This window comes from Hyperolius riggenbachi, chromosome 3 (genome assembly GCF_040937935.1).
Source record: "Hyperolius riggenbachi isolate aHypRig1 chromosome 3, aHypRig1.pri, whole genome shotgun sequence".
Classification (NCBI taxonomy): Eukaryota; Metazoa; Chordata; class Amphibia; order Anura; family Hyperoliidae; genus Hyperolius; species Hyperolius riggenbachi.
The window spans coordinates 462,487,394-462,503,245 of NC_090648.1; the positions used below are offsets into that span (position 1 = coordinate 462,487,394).

General features: G+C 41.3%; 1 protein-coding gene across 1 annotated transcript in view; it reads left to right on the top strand.

The window, feature by feature from the left end:
- The window catches only part of FGF18 (fibroblast growth factor 18), a 288,672-nt gene that overhangs the window by 145,690 nt on the left and 127,130 nt on the right, over positions 1 to 15,852 (top strand). The gene's annotated exons all lie outside the window — the stretch shown is intronic.

Sequence of the window (15,852 nt, forward strand, 5' to 3'; positions counted from 1 at the left end):
GAACTTCACATTACTGAACCTATCCCTTCATTTCTGTATGTGTGTTTTCAGTGTTCGTTTTCAATGTCTGATATCTGCACACTGATGCCATGTGTGGCTAGGTAAACACACAGCAGAACATAATCACTAGGAAGACAACAGGAAGCGGAAATACATCCTACATTTTTTTCCAAAAGCGGGAAACGCTGCGTTTTTTCTGTTAGTGGAAGTCTATGGGCCGCAAGAAAAAACGTGTATCAAAAACGCGTATGTGTTTTTGATGCGTGCGTTTTAAAAAATGCGGGTTTTGTTGCATAATCTTCTAAAACGCAGTAAAAACGCACATAAAGAAAGTCAATGGAAACGCAATGGTATGCGTTTTCCATGTGCTTTCCATGTGTTTTTCTATGCGTTTTTGGAAAAAATGTGGGATGTATTTCCGCTTCCTGTTGTCTTTCTAGTGATTTGCATAAAACGCATAAAAAAGCATACAAAATGCATATGCGTTGCATTAAGAGAATGCCAAGAGTATGCAAAGCAGTAATCAAAGCAAAAGGCGGGTACTTTGAAGAACCTAGAATATGACATATTTTCAGTTGTTTCACACTTTTTGGTTATGTACTATACTTCCACATGTGTTAATTCATAGTTGGATGCCTTCAGTGTGAATCTACAATGTTCATAGTCATGAAAATCAAGAAAACTCTTTGAATGAGAAGGTGTGTCCAAACTTTTGGTCTGTACTGTATATCCTCTATAATAATCTCCCTGTATCGCTGCGTCCAGCTGTCCCTGTGTCCATGTTATTTGCTACTGCGCATGTGCGCAGTACGGACAGTTGGACGGGACCAGGGAGCGAGGCGGGGGGGGGGTGTGTGGGTGGGAGCGCACGGGTGTGGCGGGTGCGGGCACGCGCATGTGCACTGGCGGCGGCGGTAGAAAGAAGTCCTAGAGCCCATTTTTACACGGGCTTGGGTCTACTAGTATATATCATATTACAGTATACTACAAGTTTTTATTACATAGTGAACTCCAGTCAAGGATTCTCACAGTTTCTCAGCATGGGAAGCTCCCTTTCCCCTCAGACAAGCTGAAATTGAGAGCAGAGAGCTGTCTGTGACTAATAAACAAAGCACACACAGAGCCTGCAGGGGCGTGGAGAGGGCGTGCATAACTTCTCCCTATCACAGCAGAGGCAGTGCATTCCTCTGTGGCTCGACAAAGCTTGACAAAGAAAAGAAGATTAGATATGTTACAGTGACAGTGCAACTAGAAAAAGCTGCAGTAATCCAGACCACATTAGAACAGGTATAGGAACTTATAGGATAGAATAAATAAGGCTGACCATTTTGTTACAGAGTCTCTATAAGTGTATATAAGATGTTTTGCATATTTGGGAGTGGTGCATCATGGGAAACCAGAGTTGTTCACTTACAGCTGAATTATTAAAATTACCTTCTGTTTTAAGAAGGAAAAATTGCATTTAAAAGTATTAGAGGCAAAGGATTTGCAGGACAGCCAGGCAACTGTTATTGTTAAAATTAAATAAATATGTCAGCCTCCATATCCCTCTCCCTTCAGGTTCCCTTTAAAGTCAGAACAGAAATACATAATTTTGACTATGAAGCACTAATATCCGTTCCCAAATGAACGAGCAGGCTGATAATGTCCACTGTCAGCATATAGGAACCTCTCCAGCCATGATCTCTGGCTTATGTGATGATGTCACTCCACACTAAAGGCACAGTCTGTACCTGGCACTAAAAAACAATTGCATCTAAGATACATTAGTTTTAAATGACATACAAAGTGAGTGAATAGTTACTGTTAATAATTACCAGTGGATCTGAGCTCTGGGCCAAACGAAAGCTATTGCTGTTCATGTCAGCTTGTCAAAAGGTGAAATCTGCTCCAGCAGAGATGTATGGTTTATGTGTGAGTAATGGATGGTCCAACTCTACTCCAGTGAGAGAGAAGACATTGCCATTCTGAAACGTATCCATGCCAATATTGGCAGAGGCATAGCTAGGGCTTTCAGCGCCCAATGACAAAGACAGTTTTTGTGCGGCCCCCCTTGGACATAATGGGCATGGCCACACAACAAAATGTAGTCATGGGTGGAGTCAAAAGTTTTTTAGATAGCTATATGTGCCCCCCTTTTAATAGCCAAATGTGTGCCCCTTTAGTTAGTCAGATGTGCTCCCCTATACCATGTTTAGATAGCCAGATGTGCCACCTTTACAATTGCCTTATTCTGCTGCTGTAAAGCTTCTGCAGAGGGAGGGAGAGAAGCAGGGGCAATTCGGGCAGCCAGCGACCCACCTATCATGCACGTGGGGGTGCAGTGGCCATGCTGAGCGCCCTCACAGTGCTGCACCCGGGGACACCCATAGCTACTCTGCTGAATATTGGTCATCAGCAGCTGTCTGCAATATAGTATCTAGGGGTGTGTACTTGTAAAAAAGGCGACGGGCAATCTGGGCACAGGGTAAAGCCCAAAACAGCTCACCCTGCTCTTGCAAATTTCCAAGCTATTTCCAATACTGCTCCCCTACATATAACCTATTCATTAGAGGGAGACATATTTCGAGCTCCAGCTATTTCTGGTGGCCAAATTATGCCGTTTATATGATAATTTGGGTGCCGCTATTGGCGGCACCCAAATTAATCAGTGAGCGCCGCTATAACCATAATTCACATTACGCCCTGTCAGGGCCGGCCTTTGGTTTCACAGCGCCCTGAGTGAAATCTGATTTTTGTGTCCACCCCCCTCCTTCATCTGCTTCGTGCGTGCCCACGCACGCACCAGTTAACTCCTAGGACAATGGTTCCCAACCTTTCTGAAGTTGTGACACATCATGCCAAATGCGCAGATCTCCATGTCGCATCACATATGTATAATAGAAAAAAAATATTAAAAACCACAAAATGGATGTAAAGAGTGCATTATCCTGAATAAACGTAAAAAATTAAGGCTAGAAACTTTCAGGAATATTATTAAAAACAATCAGTGGGACAGTTAGCCCCCCCAATTTGGAATGATAGCACAGCACCGACAATTAGCACCACACGTTATTGCCCCAGCGTGCCCCCCCCCCAAAAAAAACCCGCCATCAGACTCGGTATAGGTAGGTAGCCAGGTATAGGTGCCCCAGTATAGGATCTCATGTGTAAGGTTCCCTCAATATAGGTTGCCAAGCATAGGTTCCCCCAGTATAGAAAGTCAATTGTAGGGCTCCCCCCATAGGTAGCCAGGCTTAGGTGCCTCCAGTATAGGTAGCTAGGTGTTGGTACCTTCAGTATAGGTAGCCAGGAGTAGATGCACTCCCTCAGTATAGGTAGCCAGCTATAGGTGCCCCCAATATAGGAAGTCAGGTGTAGGTGCTCTCAGTATAGTTATCCAGCTATAGGTACGGCGCCCCCCTTGGAAGCCGGCGCCCTGAGCGACCGCTCAGGTTGCTCATATCAAAGGCCGGCTATGCGCCCTGTGACGCCTCCCAAATTGCTGTCTCGTCTATGGGTACCATTGAATTGCAAGTGCCTGTTCTCTCTAACATGTGTTGAACAGGTGTCGAACTCCATTCCTCGAGAGCCATATCCATGCTAGTGTTTAGGATGGACTGAGAAATGGAGAAAGGTGTTGTTGAACCGCAGCTTTCCTTAATCCAGTGCTTTCCAACTCCAGTCCTTGAATGCCATATCCATGCCAGTGTTCAGGATGGACTGGGAAATGGAGACATTTGTTGGAGAAACTTGATGAACTAAACTGGGTTTAGTACCATCAATTAATTTGAGTTGTGCCAAAAATTTATGAGAAACTTAGCCCTCGAGGTCTGGAGTTTGAGATCCCTGATGTACAGCATGCATGGACAGCACCAGGGAAGGGGTAGAAGGCAGTGTTTCTATAGCACTGGTAATATTTTAAATTTCAATTTATTTATTGAAAATTCTAATGACACAACTTAGAGCTCTTATAATCCAAAGAGCATGTGCAATACAAATGGATATATGAACATCCAAACATCTGAACTAAACACATCAGGGCATTCAGGATCCCTGCCAACAAAACACAAGTTAAAGTGCTTCTGGTAACATCTGGAGGTAGCTTCTGCTGAAGCTGAATTATATTCTGCTGCTGGTAGTAGTAATGCTTGTTCTCATTAGATGTGAACGATCTCCTAGCAGTCACCTGTGATGCTCTGATCCATGTTTTTAGGAGTTATTTTGGTCATCTGCCAGATACTTTATACTGAGCGGGTTCTGCTGATATCAATTGTGACATGTGCTTTCTCTGTATGTGATGACTCATGTGACCTGTAGCCATAGTCAGTGTGGGGGCATTGCTGGTTAATTGTTTGGGGAACATGCTAACTTACAATTACTTAGGGGCCTACTGTTTTGATTCTATTTAGGAGGTTATTTCTCATAAATTGTTGTTTTTGGGTATTGCTAGCTAATTGTTTTACTTGGTGGACATTGCTGACTAAATGTTGTGTTTTGGAGGTCATAGTCTAATTGTTGTATTTGCTGGTCATGGCTGTCTGATGCTGGGTACACACAAAGCGTTTTTTGGTTGATTTTCCATCCGATCGATTTTCTATTCCTTTTTACGCTTGATTCTCTTTTCTTATCTATTTCCATTCACTTTGATGAGAAATAGAGCCGTAAAACGTTCGAAAGTAAGATCAGACATGTCAGAAATTATCTATCGAATCATCTATCTGCCAAAAAACGCATGGTGTATTCCCAGCATATATGTGGTATTTACATTATTTTATTTTCCATGGAGAGATTAAGCAATTGACTCTTTTGGACAAAATGAAACAGTGTAGTTAAAAGTAAACTGACTAGTGGCACAAGCAATGCAAATGAGATTCTAGCAGTTCTCATTCACTAATCAATCTGAGATTGAAGGATAAGGTAATTGGCATTCTATTGGATTAACTTTCAATTTCTTCAAGTAAAGTGCCAGCATGTTAGTCTTCCCCTGATCTCATCCTCTCTTCGTCTCTACCTCTATCACTAGCATTGTACTGGTATACATGGTCCCATTTCCACTCCATATCCTCTATGTGATAGCGGTGGTTTGGACAGTAGTAGGGATGTTGTGCCTTCATGCCCTGAAAACAAAAGTTGATTCTGTGTCGGTCGATTGAAATCGTGAACAGCAGCCGATTGCTTTGCGATCAACCAATATTTTCCATCCTCTTCAATTCAGAAATGTTTAGAGTCAGCCAGATATTGCCCGACTTGCAATGATCGAGTATAATGGAACTCCCTCAATTCTCCAATTCGATAAAATGATTGAATCAAAAGGTTGATCAGCTGTGAAAATTGAGTAATGTATTGGCACCCATACTCTTCTGCCAGATTACTGCAAGACGAGATCCAAGGATCCAAAGATAATTAACATTCTATTAGATTAACTTTCAAATTCTCTAATGACGCCTGGTGCCAGGAGGTTAGTCCTCTCCTGATCTCATCCTCTCTTTGCTCCTACCTCTGTCACTAGCGTGGTACTGGTATATATGGTCCATTTTCACTCATATCCTCTTTGTAGTAGTGGTGGTTTAGACACTGTCTGCCACTGGTAGATGGTCAGTGTAGCATATGTACTGCCTAACTAGGAGAACAAATATTAGTGGTGGCATCAGTCTCCTCATACTGTGGTGTATTCCTCTTCTGTCTTTTATTGGGGAGGATGGACAATTGTCACACAAGTCTTCTATCCACCAGCAGCAGACCAGGGTTCTTCATCTCCTTCCCTGTGATGATAACTTTTTTGGGGTAGAAATGGGATTTTAACAGAAAGGTAAATTTACAGTAACCAAACTAGATAGATGGAGATCAGTTTTCCAAGAATGGTTATGATATGGTGATGGACAGAGTGAAACCTTATCCTCAGACATTATGCTAGCAACCATCTGGTTAGTACAAGCTTCTGCTGGCACAGGGCATATGTTAACGAACCTTTAATTTAGCTTTTCTTTGGGAAGGCTGTTTCTACTCTACTCTAAAGTAAGAATTCGAAAACATGGTTATTTAGTAGTTATTCCTCTATTTAATATCTGCTTAATATCCACGTTATACTTGTCGGTTTTGGAGGCCAACAAGCATGCAGCTTGCCGTACTTGCAAAGCTTGCCGATTCCAAGACCAAAATGTTCTCCCCAGTGCAATCCTTCATTGTTGTCATCCTAACGGTTGGCAGCCTAGCTAAGTCTGCTCAGGAAAAGACCACGTTCTTCTAAAAAAAAATCATCTCCTGTTATTCTCATGGTGATATATTGTGAATTAACAGAGGCTCAAGAGATTATTGGAAAAGCACAACACAGTGTGGTCCAATAATGTCCCAATTTCAGTCTCGGTTATTGATGAATATTCGGGGGAAATCCAAGACACTTAAAGAAGTCTGGCTCAAGGTAAAACACTACTGCTTATGAGCTGGAAAATCTGTAGCATTTTAGAATCACTTGGGTAATAACATCACTTAGGCACCATGATGTCTTGGCCTAATGAGGCAGACAAGGAAAATGTAAAAAATATTGTACTCAACCACTGCAATCACTTTACTCTTATTCCATGAAACTCATTATGAAGAGGCTCTGTGGTCAAGTTGAGGCTTCTTTCACACTTACCATGTTTTGGTGTATTGTAGTACTCTCCCTCGGAGCAGTGCTTTTCAGCGCTGCTAGATTTGGGCGCAGCCAGCGCCGCCATAGACTATAATGAGAATCAGCCTATATCGGCGCTCGGTGAGTAACGTCGGCGCCGTCAGAAGACGGAGCCGAAGTTGCTTAAAAAACACAATAATTCGGCCTCCAGCAATCGCTGGAAGCCGAATTATATCATTCCCCCACTATCCATGGCAGCGTGGAGGGGGAATAGTAATTAACACGGCCCGGACTTGTGCAGAAGCAGGATCAGCCATATACCGGCTGTATCCTGCGCCCAAGTCTCCTGCGCCGTTTTCATATGTATGCCTCTCCCTTTTTACAGCACATCTCAAGGCCATTGTTAGTCTATGGAGACATTACTGCGACGCAATGCAGTGTGACGGAAGTAGCAAAATCAATGCAAGCACGCCGCAAACACTGCAGTGTGTTGCTGCCGCTGCATGAGCCGTGCCTACCGCAACGGATTATGCAGCAGTACAAGAGGAAAGAGGAAAGTGGTAAGTGTGCATGAGCGATGACAGTACTGGCGCAGTGCACATGTGCAGAGTGACGGTAATCCAGTGACGTACTTCCTGGTCAGCAGGGAGTACGTCACTGAGTGGGGGGCAGTGCTACCCATTTTACCCTGTTGATGCACTCGCCCCGCATGCGCACTACGCCCCAGACTGAAGGACTTTACGGGCCGAATAGCAGAGGATCGAGGCAGCATAGAAGGAAAGCGAGGAAGTAATCAGCCTGGAAGGGGCTGGAGGAAGCCCCAGGTATGTATCTTATTATATCCCCCTGTATCATTTTCAAGAACAGATTGCCTTTGATAATAGAAAAAAACTGTATCACACTTTGGACAGCTTGAATTGATTTCAGAAAATCTGAGCTATTTAGAGGCCTTATTTCATAAAGTGGGACATATTCACCACTGGTTGGAGTAATATATTTGTGTTAGAAAAGTATAGAAAATATGGACTCATGTCTGTTAATGAAGTAATAACATTTCTGGATCATAGGGCTCTAGAGTTCAATTAACAACACAGTGGCCTCAATTCACTAAGCTTTATCAAACACTTTATCAAACGTTTGATAATTTACCTCATGGGTAAAATCTAATTTTTAATTCACTAAGGTGTTATATATTTATCAAATGTTTTATCGATAAAATGTTCAATAAATCTATAACACCTTAGTGAATTCAAAATTAGATTTTACTCATGAGGTAAATTATCAAATGTTTGATAAAGTGTTAAGCTTAGTGAATTGCGGCCAATGTCTCCATATACTTATTTAATTTGATGTGTGGCTGCTGTGAAATGTGCTGAGCCTGACCTTTTTTTTTTTCTTTTTTTAGTTTTGTTTGTCGTTTCATTGTTATTTAATTGTTCTACAAAGAGGACATTTCTTTTGGATAAAGATAGGATGACTACATGGCCAGAAAAGAGACAGGTTCTTCTATTTTTATTGTACCTTGTGCCAGACTGTAATTCTGCATTAAGCTTTGTACACATGTTGAAAGACTGTCGACTGCTGCGATAGGAACTCAATTCCCTTGGGGTACAGTTTAGGCCCAAGTTCTTTTCAGACATGTCAGTAGCCTAAAGGCTAGTGACAGCTCTATTTCTACAGTGCGGGGAGGCGGGACAAATTGAACCGCTTCCAATGAGAGGGGTAAATGGGAGAACAATGCGCTCGGGGTGGTTGGACATTCCAGATTTTTAGGCAATGTTGAGGTGGCCTCCATACACATGCGAGATGTTTGCCCAAAGGGGGTGTTAATCCCTGTCCGAGTTTAATCCTGTGTGTACATAGCTTTAAACCTAACTTTAGAACTATTTGTAGATATTTTCAATAAAACCTTTGCAGGACATGTGTTTTTGGTTACTGTTCCCTGCTTCTGAACTTATCTCTGCCTCTCCCTGGAGGAGTCTATTAAAAGCCTGAGACTATGTCCAAGATAATACTGACTGACATCTGTGTGTAGTTGCTGCTCTGCATGGGTATTAACGATCTGATGTTTACAAAGTGCCCTTTCCTGCAACTTTTAGTCTTTTTCATTACATGTTATATTTAAACCAAAATATAAAGGAGTCCCAGAAATAGTACTTATTCTGCAAAAGTTGCAATTTTGCAGCACTTCATGATTAATCAGCTGCACGAAGCAGGAGGTCTTGTTAGTTATTTTCTGCACCTGCACTAATTGAGTGACTGACAGCAACATTGACACTCCCCCTCTCCCCATACTACTGTGCTAGAATCATGATGATGGGGCTGGGTGACGGTGTATGCAGAACCAAAGTACACAGCTTGAAATAGCAGTAATCCTGAACATTTATAAAGCTGAGCTTTAGGGATTGTGTGCTTTAGGGATTGTGTGCTTTAGGGATTGTGTGCTTTAGGGATTTTACTGTCACCTACAGTGACAAGGAAGCATGCATTGGGCAATTAACGCTGCTAGGGTAAAGCGCATTATCCAGTAGTGTTACCCTAGCAACACTCTTGTTACCTAAGTAACACAGTTCACACTGTTGCTCAAGAGCGCACTACCATGTCACTGTAAGTAACAGTACAATAGATGTGTGCTCCCTGTGCACATCAATTATACTGTTCTTTTGTGTACATGTCCCATAGTGATTCGGGAAGAATGTGAATAAAAAAGTTGGTGCTTACACCTAGTGTAGCTCACCCAGGTAGTTGGGAAACCATCATTACCATCTCATCCAAAAACATACTGATGAGTTAATTGGCTTTCCCCAAAATTGGCCCTATACTATAGGTGGGACACTAGACTATGACTATGGTAGGGAGTGAGCTACTCTAAGGGATACTTAGTGACATAACTGTGTACTCTGTAAAGTGCTGGGGTAGATGTCAGCACTATCCAAATGTTTAAAGTAGAACTAAACTCAGAATTTCCTCTCTGCTGCAAAAGATTATCCACAGCATGACAACATAAATGGGCAAAAAAAACTTCATTATAATTTATGGAAATCTTAAAAAACCTGAAGTTTACAATATGGTTAAACTTTGCTGAGAGCACTGATAGCATTAAAGGGACACTGAGCAACTCTCATGGGCATGCCTTTAAGCCAGATGACTTCCAACAAAGTTGTGCTATGACCCCTCTGGATGAGCCTCTTGCAATGGCCATGTGGCCATGCATGTCACTTCCTCTTCCTGCTTCATTCAGTGATGCACTTCTCTAACAGAGAAGACAGGGGTGACCCGAAAGTTATAACATAGCCAAGATGGCAGCCGCGATTTTTCAATGGAAATTGAATGGAAACTATTTGGTGTAGAAGGGAGACGTCAAATGAAAAAGGAGAGCACAAGCTACAGAAAGGTATGCATCTTTCAGTACTTTGCAATACTGGTCGGAGTCTTAAAGGCATGCCCATGAGAGGTGCTCGGAGTCCCTTTAATGCCTCAGTGTTTACTGTATAAGGAGAGCTGCCTCAACAGAACTCCTGCAGCCTATTCACAGCTGATGATAAGAACTAATTAGAAACTTTGATCTAGCGAAACCACCACAGCACACAGACCAGTGAATTTCTTCAGCAACTATATTTGGAATAAAGACTTTTCATTGTGTGCTGTGCAAGAGTTCATTTCCACTTTATAATATTAAGCAAAATCCATATTTTCCCATTCCTTTTCTACGTTACTATGCTTTTTAACTAATTTTTATTAATGCTGTAAGCACATTATACCTAGCATGCAAATGTATCTAGGCCAACTCAAATATTTCTGAAGAACAAGACCTGAGCTACATCAACATCAAAAGTAACTGAGGTCTAACTTAATTTTTCCAAGTAAAATGTGATTTAATTTATTTTCCTTCTTACTTTCGGGGAGAGTTCCAGTAATGACAGCTCCCTGTATCACTCACTCTATGCTGCATGAACTAGCTGGCATTTGACAAGTATCAGTGTTGGCATGAAGCACAAGAGTGAGTTGCAGCCCTGGTAGAATAAAACAGGCAAAGTCGGCGGACAGACAGGTTGTCATAAATATGTGACTCTAGTTTATGACATGCGGTTTTCAGTCTCCTTCTGTCAAAATTTGGTTCTCTAGTTTTCCTTAAAGGGCCAATGCACATTTAAATTTACAAAAAATAAAAATGAGGACACATGTTTATTGTTGGATTCACATCTTATTAAAATAAAACTTTCTTTTTATTGTTGGATTGACATCTTATTAAAATAAAACTTTCCAGAAACAAACACATTGGCCCATGTCCTATTAACTTTTCTCCTGAGATTTTTCAGAGGGGATATGAATTATTATTATTGATTTAAGTACCAATATATTCCGTGGCGCTGTACAGTGTAAGAAGCAAACGGGAGGTGCATAATAATACAGACAATGATATAACATCATAATACAGAATTGGTAATCATAGTAATTACAGTAGTGACAAAAGTAACATGATGAATAAAATGTATAGCATTTTCCAAGACACATAAGGGTGAGAGAATCATAATAATAATTATTATTATTATTTTCAAACCTTATCAATAAAATATGGTTAAACCTGCCACCAAGCAAGAAATTACACAAAGTAGGTTTGCCAAATGTAATTTTGCCTTCCTTAAACAGAAATTGTAATAATGTTTAAAGTGTTCCGAAACTCAGCATTTCTTCTTTGCTCTAAAAGTTGTTATTTACAGCCTTAAAGCTACTATCACAAAAAAAAGTGTAGCAGAACAGCATTAAACAGTTAAACACAGCACTTTTTTTCTGTGTGGCAAGCCCCTTCAACTTGTGATCTGCAAGAGGTGATAACATTATCTTTTGTTTACATTCCTCTGTTGCTACAGGTTACTGCCAGCCACAGAACTGAAACGTAACTGTACTTATCTGACAAGCAGAGACAGATGAGAATTTTTCACTAGATAACTGCTGTATTTATGTATTACAATCTATGAATAAAATGCAATGGCAGCTTAAAGAGCAGATAAACTGTACTTTGGGACCTTGTTATTTGTAAACAGGTAATATTACTTGGGTATTACTTGAATGGGTAATAAAACGTAGGAAAACACATTTTTATTGTGCTTTTGCAGCATTTCTGAATATGTGCCTGACTTTCAGGGGCATAAAGAGATGATTTGCATATTTGGGAGTGATGTATCATGGTAAACCAGATACTGAATTATTGAAAATACAGTACCTTCTGTTTTAAGACTATTTAGTTATGCAGCCTTCTGCCCCAGTGCACTCTGTGAGACCAGGTGTTGTTTCTGATCACTTCGGAACAAAACAACAAACAAACATTCCATTGTGATACACCTTGCCAGCAGTAAAGATGTCAGCACCTGTAAAAGTTTAAAAATGTAGATCTGGTGAGGAAAAATTTTACAATGGGCAAACACTGACTAAATAATGTATAAATGATTATTGTAAAAGTTTTAAAATGAACATGAGACCTAAAGAAAGCTGTTGTTTCCAAAAATTACTTTTACATTCTATATAAGAAAATGCAGGGGTCACTTAATAATATAAGTTACGTGGAGGAATAATTGCCTAACCTTGCCAATTTGTCCACTACGGCCTTTTACAATGGAAACATGGACAAAAACTACTGCCCTCTGAGTTCCCATAAACATTTCACCCCTGTTTGAACCGAACACACATCTATAAATCTATCCAGATACAAACATTACAGAGGAAAAGTGTTTTGCTAAGCAATGGGGTAAATCACTGTTTGTTTGCTAGCAACATCATTTCGATCTGCATCTTAGATTGGTAAGGAAGCTTAAAATAAATAAATTAGACTGGAAGCATGCTGATTAGAATGGTTCGAATTTTGCGACATATGGCAAAATGCAGCGTACATATTGTTTGGCCGCCGGTGAGTTTGGCACAGGGGGAGGTGAGAGAAGTACTGCTTCTGCTGCGCTATACTCTGCATTACACACTGGGCTGGTAGAGTGCATGAAGGGGACACGCTCCAGGACATGGGTGGGGGTTAAGCTACTCCTTCCTCTTCTACAGGGAGTTCCACAGGGTTCTGTATTATCACCATTACTCTTTGCAGTCTACATGCTCCCACTGGGCAAAATAATCCAGAACTATGGCCTAGGATACCATTGTTATGCAGATGACACACAACTGTATCTGTCCTTCAAGCCTGGCACCCAAGACCCATCAGCATCCATAAATGCGTGTCTAGTGGATTTACAAAATTGGATGAACACCAGCTGGCTGAGGCTGAACTCTGACAAAACAGAGGTGTTGGTGGTAGGTGGTCCACACATGATGGATAAAGTTCAAAACGCTCACCACCTCAAACTAGCAATTGGGGGAGATACTGTACAGTATAAAGACTCTGTGCGAAACCTTGGGGTGATCTTGGATGGAAATCTAAAACTCAAACAGCAGATATCAGCTGTCGTCAAGTCTTCCTTCTTCCATCTAAGAAATATAGCGAAAATCAAACACCTTATCCCAGCTGAAGACCTACCTGCCCTGGTTCATGCATTTGTATCCTCCCGCCTAGACTACTGCAACGCCCTGTTCTTCGGATCTACAGAAAAGGTTCTGCGCCCCTTACAGCTAGTACAGAATGCTGCAGCCAGACTCCTAGCCAATGCCCCCCGCAGCTCACACATCACCCCAGTACTGCAAACTCTTCACTGGTTGCCAGTAAAATGGAGAATCAATTTTAAGATCTGCCTGCTGACATTCAAGGCTCTACACCACATGGGACCCAAATACATAGCGGATCTATTGGAACTTTATGCCCCTCCACGCACCCTCCGCTCTGCCAACAAGATGAAGCTGATTATTCCCAGGATACACTTAACATTTGGTGCTCGGGCCTTTTCCTACGCAGCCCCTACTCTATGGAACTCACTTCCACAATCAGTACGAGAGGCTCCCTCTCTAGACAGCTTTAAAAAAAGGCTAAAAACTCACCTCTTTTCCCTAGCCTTTGAAACTGCATAATGCAGGGTCACAGCGCTTTGAGTCCCCAGGGAGAAAAGCGCTATATAAATATTATTGTTATTGTTATTGTTACAGGGAGTGCAGAATTATTAGGCAAATGAGTATTTTGACCACATCATCCTTCTTATGCATGTTGTCTTACTCCAAGCTGTATAGGCTCGAAAGCCTACTACCAATTAAGCATATTAGGTGATGTGCATCTCTGTAATGAGTAGGGGTGTGGTCTAATGACATCAACACCCTATATCAGGTGTGCATAATTATTAGGCAACTTCCTTTCCTTTGGCAAAATAAGTCAAAAGAAGGACTTGACAGGCTCAGAAAAGTAAAAAATAGTGAGATATCTTGCAGAGGGATTCAGCACTCTTAAAATTGCAAAGCTTCTGAAGCGTGATCATCGAACAATCAAGCGTTTCATTCAAAATAGTCAACAGGGTCGCAAGAAGCATGTGGGAAAAACCAAGGCGCAAAATAACTGCCCATGAACTGAGAAAAGTCAAGCGTGCAGCTGCGAAGATGCCACTTGCCACCAGTTTGGTCATATTTCAGAGCTGCAACATCACTGTAGTGCCCAAAAGCACAAGGTGTACAATACTCAGAGACATGGCCAAGGTAAGAAAGGCTGAAAGACGACCACCACTGAACAAGACACACAGAACTGGGCAGACTTTGCAGTCGGCTACAGGTTCTACAGCAGGGATGGGCTGCACCTTAATGGGGAGGGTGCAGCTGCATTGGGGGAGAAGATGGCTAAACGGTTGGAGGAGATTTTAAACTAGGATCTGGGGGGAGGCGGGAGGATAAAGTCTCAATACGTAGACAAGATGAGGTAAAAAGACAGTGGGAACCTATCATTATGGAGGGTGGAGAGGGGGGTGGGGACAGTGTAAAGATTAAGGAGGTTGGTAAAAATTCAAGTAGCCCAATTCATGTAAACAAAATTGGTAAATGTGGTGGTAAAAATATAAAATGCATGGTAACCAATGCTCGGAGCCTTGCAAATAAAATAGACGAACTAGAGTTCATTCTGAATGACAAAGGCTATGACATTGTGGGAATAACCGAGACATGGATGGATGAAAGCCATGACTGGATAGCTAATTTAAAAGGATACAATGTGTTTAGGAGGGATAGAACAGGGAAAAAAGGTGGAGGGGTTTGTCTCTTTGTTAAGAATTCTCTTATAGCTGTCCTCAACGATGAGATGGAGGAAGATTGCGAAGATGTGGAGTCCGTTTGGGTAAATATTCATGGTGGAAATAAAAGTTGCCAATTGCTTATTGGGGTATGCTACAGGCCACCTCTTATTAATGAAGCTGCAGAACTGCGATTACTGCAGCAGATTGAAAAAGCTGCAAGTAAAAATGAGGTCATAATTATGGGCGACTTCAACTTTCCAGACATTGACTGGAGTATTGAGGCTACCCATTCTGGTAAAAGCAGCAGATTTCTGGCAGCACTACTGGACAATTACTTAACTCAAATGGTAACAGAACCAACTAGGGGGAATGCGTTACTGGATCTGATCATTTCTAAAAGACCAGATAATGTATCAAATGTGCAGGTTCAAGAACATTTGGGAAATAGTGATCACAACATGATAACGTTTGATCTGGTGACTGATAGGCCACGGGGCAGCGGGACCACTAAAACTATGAATTTTAGAAAAGCAAAGTTCAATCAAATTAGGCAGGCACTAAGTTTGGTGAACTGGGATAATGTACTACAAGGGGAAGACACTGAAGGGAAATGGCAAGCTTTTAAACTTATACTCAATCAATATTGTAGTATGTATATCCCATATGGAAACAAAATGTCTAGGAATAAAAAAAAGGCCTCTATGGATGAATAGAAAGGTTAAAGATAAAATGAAGAGGAAAAAGAATGCCTATAAGGTCTTAAAACAGGAGGGGACCGAGGCTGCACTAAGCAATTATAAGGAGTGCAATAAAAATTGTAAAAAAGAAATTAGGCAGGCAAAGATTGAAGCTGAAAAACAAATCGCTAAGGATATCAAATCTAACCCAAAAAAGTTTTACAAGTACATTAACTCTAAAAAAAGAAAGGTTGACTGTATAGGACTCCTAAAGGATGAGGGGGGGGGGAACTCAATGGTGGATGACCAAGGTAAGTAATAGTTATTAAATGCTTTCTTTGCTTCTGTCTTCACAAAAGAAACAGCACTGTTGCAAACTACAGAGGCGGAAGAGTCTCAATCTTCTAACTGTAATATTAAATACTTAACGCAGGAAGAAGTG